Source organism: Mizuhopecten yessoensis, unplaced genomic scaffold (assembly GCF_002113885.1).
Source record: "Mizuhopecten yessoensis strain PY_sf001 unplaced genomic scaffold, ASM211388v2 scaffold8183, whole genome shotgun sequence".
Classification (NCBI taxonomy): domain Eukaryota; kingdom Metazoa; phylum Mollusca; class Bivalvia; order Pectinida; family Pectinidae; genus Mizuhopecten; species Mizuhopecten yessoensis.
Genome location: NW_018407420.1, coordinates 499563 through 508125, shown reverse-complemented (window position 1 = coordinate 508125; position 8563 = coordinate 499563).

The following is an 8563-nucleotide window of genomic DNA, read 5'->3' as shown; positions in this document are numbered from 1 at the left end:
TACCAAAAACCCGCTAATTAGCAAATTATTTCAATTTCATCAATTTGCATATATACGTGTCAGCTGATTATAAATCATGCACGACATTATTGCATGTTGATAAAAATACCTTGTCCACACACTTACTGGTACTGTCTCATTTAGATTACGTCAAACATAAACATACTAAGAAACACGATTCCTGACAAGTTTAATTAAATACCTTTGTGTCTACTTTAGTCTATACGCTCGTGTTTTCTGTATTACAATCCCTTCTTAATGCGTTCGTCTATGACAAACACATACATACATACACAACAATTTTGTATTACCGTTTAATGGCATTTAAAACAATCAAAATGTCGCTCATTTACGAAAAATACTATATGAATTAGATTACAAAATTTTAATTTCAACGTTGGTTTATCAACCTTACAATTGCCAAAGCAATTTATAATACTTTCCAACACCACATTTATATTTTTCATATTTTATTTCTCCTTTAGGACGTTCAACTGTGAAATGAGTCATACTATTTAATATATGAATCTTTTAAATGTTATGAAAAATACCAGATATTGTCTTTGATCTAAGATTATTCACTCAAAATTGCATAATCTTATAACTGAAAGACCAGATGTCTAGAATAGATTAGATGCGAATGACACTGAATTATTGGCGAATATCTAATGACTTCCTTTCCACTGCCACAAAAGCAATAGTTATGCACTGGACACTGTTTTTCCGATATGACTTCAGCTTTGACAAAAGAATTTTGAAAAAAAAATCTTGCAATACAGGATTTTTTTTGAAAAATCAAAAATAGAGATAACATAAACAAACAAATAATCAACAACAGTGTTCTGAGTGAAAATCAGTAGGGTTAAACCAGTATTCGAACCCTGGACCTCGGATTCCTATATTGTCCTTCAAACCAATTGAGCTACCTGGTCAACGGAAGGTGCCTGGCTCATTTGCGCTACATTTATATCTGAAGTGAATGGAGGAGAGGGTTTTTTGTGTACCAAAAAAACAAATTAGATTTTCTTGAGTTTTTCCTTCAGCGAGACAGCGATCTTTAAAGAAGGATTAGCACTTTTTCGACAATTGCTAGTTCTGGTGACCGAAATGCGAGCAACTTCTTCTTTTAATTATATAGTTCACTCTGTCCGATCTTACTGATACTTTTAAAACATTGAGTGTATATCAGGCAGTGGGTCGTAATAAATAATGTTTCAAAAATACTGCTCATTCCTTGCACTACCATTTTCAATATTTACAGAGCCTCTCTTGAGCAAGGTGTTTTCCCTAAATCTTAAAAAAAGGCCTGGCGTGAGTAATGTATATCGTTCACACAAAAAATGGAAACACTTGCAAAGTAATTATAGAATGATTATCACGTTATGGAATGTATTTGAAACAATGATCACTAAATCATTTCCTGGAAATTCTTTACAAACATCTGTCTGGATTTTTTTGATTTTTTTTTATGCTGATTAAATTTTATATGTACCAGAAAATAAATCGTCGGACCAATTCGTACATATTCATATTGTATCCGTTACTAACTAGTTATTTTTATATCATATTATTTAACATCAGATTCATTAGGTCATATTTTTATTTATTTTTACAACTTTTTTTTAAAATTTAATTCCTCAGCAGCAGATTTCATGTGTATATATAAATAAATCTTACTTGGAGGTTGCCAGAGTTGAGGGGCCCTGGGTTCAACCCCCGAACAATAAAATTGTCCTCACGCAGGACGTCTTTCTCACGCCATACACCTCTTATCCATTTAATATGTCAATTTCTTATACATATATATATATATATATGTTCCTATTGTGAAAGAAAAGGAGACACATTCAATTTCTAAACAAATTGCAATATCACTGATAATAATTATATACATAGTATTTAATAATATCAGTCTGGATTCTATCCTTCATATTATTGTATCCACCAATCAATTGTAACATTATTATGATAAAGTGTTATCTTAAAAAGAAAGTTGCGCGCTCTTTTTGGTATTTTGTGACACTTCTAAGGCGTTTGATAACGTCTGACAACAAGTCTAGAAATACAATTCAAAACGTACGGTATTTCTGGTAATCATAAACAACGGATCTATAATTATGAAATATAACGTCATCAACAGCTGGGTCGCTTTCGTATATCGCGATTCAAACAGTTAGACCAGACTTTATGTCGTTTATGAAACAAGAGGCCCATGGGCCTTAACGGTCACCTGACGTCCGATTCAAATTAGGACTGTCATCCTGAGGCCAATTCATACTTTTCGTCGGTCGGAGTGACCTTGCTGCATCGTCCATTAATTTTTCCTTGTGAACACAATAACTTCTGTAAATATTAAACGATTTTGATGAAACTTTGTATGCAGCTTTGTATTAATGAGATCTTGGATGAGTTTGAATACCGGACCAATTTGATCATAACTTACATAGTTATTCCCCTTGGTAATTCTATTAGTGTTGGACCCTGTGAACACTATAACTGAAATAAATGGTTGTGACTCCAATTTTGACCCAAGGGGTTTGTTTTGAACAAACTTGGTAACTGTGTGTCTTCTGTTCTTGATTAAAAGAAACAAGTAAAAGCGTAAATCAATGATTTATTAAATAAGGCACAAAATTTTAATAGCACCTTGTTAATAGCAAAAATATATCACATGAATTTACATCTATTCTTGTGTAATTTCAATCAACATCACAGGGACAAATAATAATATAATGACAAAGGGCAATAACTCTGCAGGTAACCGTCAAATAATTACCGGACAAAGTTCCATTGAACTCCGTCAACATTTATTCAAATTATCGTGTTTACAAGGTCCAATAATAATATTATTACAAAGGGCAATAACTCTGTATGTTACTGTCGAATAATTCCCATTTTCCAACTCTCCGAGATTTTATTTATATAAGGCCACATACAAAGTTTCATCAAACTTAGTTGATAATTACTTAAGTTATCATGTTCACAAGGTCCAATAATAATAAATATTACAAAGGGCAATAACTCTGTAAGATACTGTCGTATAACTCCCATTTTCGAACTCGTCCGAGATCTTATTGATATATGGCTGCATACAAAGTTTTCTCAAACTCGGTTAATATTTACTCAAGTTATCGTGTTCACAAGGTCCAATAATAATATTACTACAAAGGGCAATAACTCAGTAAGTTACGGTTAAATAATTCCCATTTTCGAACTCGTCCGAGATCTTATTGATATATGGCTGCATACAAACTTTTATTAAACTCGGTTAACATTTACTCAAGTTATCGTGTTCACAAGGTCCAATAATAATATTATTACAAAGGGCAAATTACTCTGTAAGTTACCGTCGAATAATTCCCATTTTCCAACTCTCCGAGATCTTATTGATATAAGGCCGCATACAGTGTGTCATCAAACTTGGTTGCTAATTACTCAAGTTATCGTGCACACAAGGTCCAATACAAAATAGTGTAATAATATTATTACAAAGGGCAATAACTCTGTAAGTTACTGTCGAATAATTCCAGTTTTCGAACCCGTCCGAGATTTTATTTATATAAGGCCGCATACAAAGTTTCATCAAACTTAGTTGATAATTACTTAAGTTATCATGTTCACAAGGTCCAATAATAATAAATATTACAAAAGGCAATAACTCTGTAAGTTACTGTCGTATAACTCCCATTTTCGAACTCGTCCGAGAACTTATTGATATATGGCTGCATACAAAGTTTTATCAAACTCGGTTAACATTTACTCAAGTTATCGTGTTCACAAGGTCCAATAATAATAATATTACAAAGGGAAAATTACTCTGTAAGTTAACGTCGAATAATTCCCATTTTCGAACTCGTCCGAGATCTTATTGATATATGGCTGCATATAAAGTTTCATCAAACTCGGTTAACATTTACTGAAGTAATTGTGTTCACAAGGAAAAGTTAACGCACGACGCACGACGGACGACAGACGACGACGGACAAAAGGCTATCACAATAGGTTACCATGACCTATGGTCAGGTAACCTAATAGAAGCGGAGCGAGCGCTCCGGTGTTGTTTTCTGACAAGCATTGGTTGAGACCTTTAAAGGTCTGCATACATCTGCAAGTCCTTCAGGTTTTATCTATGGAATATTACATTTGAAACATGGACGAACCAATTCGTAAGTACATAAGAACAAAACGATCACCCTTAAAACATACCAACACTCTGATTGGTGTATTGCAGTATCAGTATTTGTCGGGGGTATAACTAATAATGCAGTTAGCCTTTACCGACTTCTTGATAACGATTCTATGTCACTCTTCTCTGCCTTCTCATCTAGCAAAAAAAATCGTCATCAACAACGACCTATCAATAAAAATCGACTAACAAATGGTGTGTTAAATTCAATCCCAACAGAACAGAAGTACTACTTATTGAAAATACTAATGCTGAATTAGCTTTTAATGATATTAACATGGATTTCATGAATGCCATACGGACTGAGGATAACGTTTGGAACGACTTTCAATCGCTAAACCATAAGAAAATATTTTGAAAGTGTTTTGACAGACATATAGCTTACTTTCATCCTGCAAATACTTGCGTTAAGTTGTGGACTATGGGGTGGGTGTTCTATTCACGATACAACTTAAGGAGAAACCCTGCAGTTAGAACCTGCAAATGCAATGTCATGCTTTACAAGCAGCATGTACTTAGGAGTAAAAATGAAAAAACAATTATGTATCCGAGTTTCGGTAGGCGATCACAAGTCAAGTATTCAGCTAAATAAGATATTTTATAACATGAAATGTTCGTTGTGTATTAACCTTCGTTGTTTTCGTGGTTGCTAGTATGGAACCATAGAGATAAAAACAACGAATATTTCTACAATACGAAAGAACACACAAAACGAAAATGTGAAAATTTTATGCACTTTATTTCAATCAAATAATGTGCACATAAAAAAATACAATGTAGGTGTATAGTTATGATCATGTAACAACAACGAAAAAAACGAATGCAAAAGAAACTAATACTGAAAGTATTGATTAATTAAATATGCGAACAATCAAGTGAAACGGTAGGCCTACATGGTGTCGCGAGAGCAGGTCAGTGTTTTCTTAGCACTATGTCAACACTTCCGTCCCAGTGGTATTTACTTTACCTGTTTGGTAATTATTTTACTACTAGTAAAATAGAGAAGTATGATGAGTGTGACTCTTGTCATTTTAAAACATACCAACATACCGCAAACGTGTTTACATTTTTTAAGTTTATATATTTCGTTGTACGGGCTAACCACTAAAGTTTGTACCCACGAAATAATTTGAAAGCTCCAAACCATGACAGGAAGTACACACGAGCATTTTATGTTATACAGTATCGGCACCAAAGTAACATTTTTTTTATTAAAAAACACATATGTCCCCGAGATGACATTAAGACACACACAGGTCATTGCAATATGATAGCTCACACTAGTCGATTAATTTGTTGAGGATACAAGATGAACGTCACACACACAAGTGAATGCACCTATACCATTTGGTAATAGATACATATTGGCAAAAAACAGTTACACTGCATCCTACAGCTGTTACGTCCTTCTAGGACTCATCGGTGATGCTAGGAGCTAACAAGTTTGAAATCCAATTGGTCGAAACTGCTGTTGAAACAGAGGGGCATGTGCATTAAACCCCTTAATTTATTAATCTGATACTTTAGCAGAGTACTTAATGGTGTGTACAATTGTTTATATGTATATAATGAACCGTGCCACAATTTTAAAAGAGATGAATTTGACAATCAAGGTTAGAGCAAACCTCGGGGACTGCAAAATCCACCAGCAGTGTACACTCCCTTGTATCTTGAAATTAATGTAACCCATATACTCAGGGTCATTTGGTAAATATACCAAAACTGAATAACACATGATGGTAGTCACCGAAAGCTGGAAATCAAATTGGTCTAAATCACTGTGGAAACAGAATGGAGGTGTATAACACTAGGTCTCAATTTTTACCTCATTATATGCCCCTCTGTCATTCCAATCACTAATTATAATGTGTATATGATGCAATCTTTTTTTTTTCGAAATCCCTTTTTTTTCTTTTTTTTTTTTTTACATTTTTCATATTAGAATGTATGCATATTCCACTAAAAGTCCATTAACCTTTATTTAGAAATACTAGTGTACCTATCTACTATTCAATGCATTTGATAATGTAGTTTTTATTTAATTTAACTTCTAAATGTTACTTGCCAGTGACTATTTGAAACAGAGAAATTATGTTTAAACGAGTTTACATTTTTTTTAAAAAGAAACTTTCACCCAATTAAACTTTCGCCCTTCGCCAATTAAACCTGTATTCGCCCAGCGTTAATTTCGCTCAGCATAATGAATGACTATATTCATAATGCTGTTCACGAATATTCATCGTAATGATTAAACGGCGAAATGAAAATGCGGCGATAATTTCCTGATATACAGCAATATGGCAATGTGTACTGTTATCAATGATGATTGAGAAAGCAGATTAGATACGAACACCTGCACTAAGTTACACTCACGGGTGTCATTTTAACACTCTCCTTTTTTAAAAACAAACAGCAGTTTTTGACAATTATAAGCATTTTATAACGAATTAACGATAACAACACAAACATTAATCGCTTATACCGTAGAAATGTACACTTACGTTAATCCCCGTAGTAGTCTTCTTCAATTTATCACCTTCATAATGCTGTTAGGCATTTCTTCTTAATATAAATTTTCCCTGACGCATTAATTTAAGAACTTCGTGTCGTTATAAACACTAATCACTTTTGTTTGTATCTTCTTTGTAATATTTCAGCTGTTACGCTTTGAAAACTTATTTAATTCGCCTGCATGACGAATTTTTGATTATGGTCACGGGATCACAGACAAATGCATTATGTCCTTGTCACAGTCTCAAGAAATATTTGATTACATGTTCATCAAAATTATGGAAATTCTGCTGTTGATAATGCTGTTATGATGACATTAACAGTTAAATTATTAAATGAGTTTCCACCATCTCATTAAAATGATTTATTTGAAGCATTCGAGAGTCTTTCAAACGGATGACCAAACTGCGCAATACATGTGCTTTCATGTTCTTTCTAAGTTTCATTTCCATCCGCAAATTATTCAGTTTTTACGACATAATTGGTATTTAATTGGTAATAAGAGTTATAAAATGAGTTGTTGAAATTCTCTTTTGAAAAGAAGCCAATATGAACATACATCACTGACACGTCATTTCCGGTTTAGAATTTTGAAAGCCAACTCGAATGTTAATTGTGCAACAAGAAAATACTGTGGTGCCAACAAAACCAAACACAAAATCGTCGATAAATCATAAATCAACCACCCTTCCAGAAAACCTGATTGAGATATCCACCTTATAACCATATATACGAATGCTGGACATGAAGATATGGTACCCGGATTTGCCTGGCGGTCCGGTTCCACCCCTAAAAACCTCCTCCCTGAGTCATAATATTGAAACAGAAGAGATCACCACCCCATAACCGTATACTGTACATAATAATGGATGGTATGAAGAGATGAATACGCTCATATCCTTGGCCTCTTGACCGCCCCAAGGGATTTAATCCATTTAAAACATGTATGGCATTCAAAAAGATATATACTCAATATCAAAATTCTATTACGCAATAAAAGCCTCTGTGCCTCTTGTTTAGGTTGTCGTAATAATTCATGCAACAACATCAAACAAAATATGCCTTTATATCCTTTAAGGATACAATTAATTAATCAAATATTTCATATATATCAAAACGTTTTCGAAATCAATTTTCGTAGACAGCTGATGAAAATTATGTCAAAACGAATATATATGTCTTATGAATAGAAGTGAGGGGGAGTAACTATTAGCAGAATACAAAAAAAACAAAAAGACAACCTCAAAATACGCAAATGAGTTACAAAATATATGGTTATGAGTATACACAACCAACTTTGCACTATGTGCCAGGATCTGTGTTCTGTCGCGCTGCGGTTCATTAAATAATCTGTCTCCGCCGCTACTTTCAGTAAATTCACTGGAAATTATTCTGTCAAACCCCTGAAATATTGTATAAGGTGTTTTAGCATACAACTTTAAGGTAAAGAATGTGTGTTGGCAGATTATAAATATAATTTTTCATAAAATCAAATTAAATCAAACTGTCAATCATTTCCACACTTTTCAATGGGTGTTATTTCAAATCGCAATTGATAATGCAGGGGAGATAAATCGATAATAGTCATTATTTATGATATCTATGTAAATTAAAAAGATCAATTTGTTCCGCAATGGAATTCCCGCCTAATGACATCGCCTAGTCAACAGGAGGCCGACAATTGAGAGGGTTGTTAGTGTATCGCCTAGTCAACAGGAAGCCGACAATTGAGAGGGTTGTTAGTGTATCGCCTAGTGACCAAAGATTGTGGTAGGATTGCGGTCAATATCTTGACAGGTACACACCGGATAAACGTGAGACTAACGATACTCTTCCTGTTTGTGAGAAATTAACGTTTAAGCAATG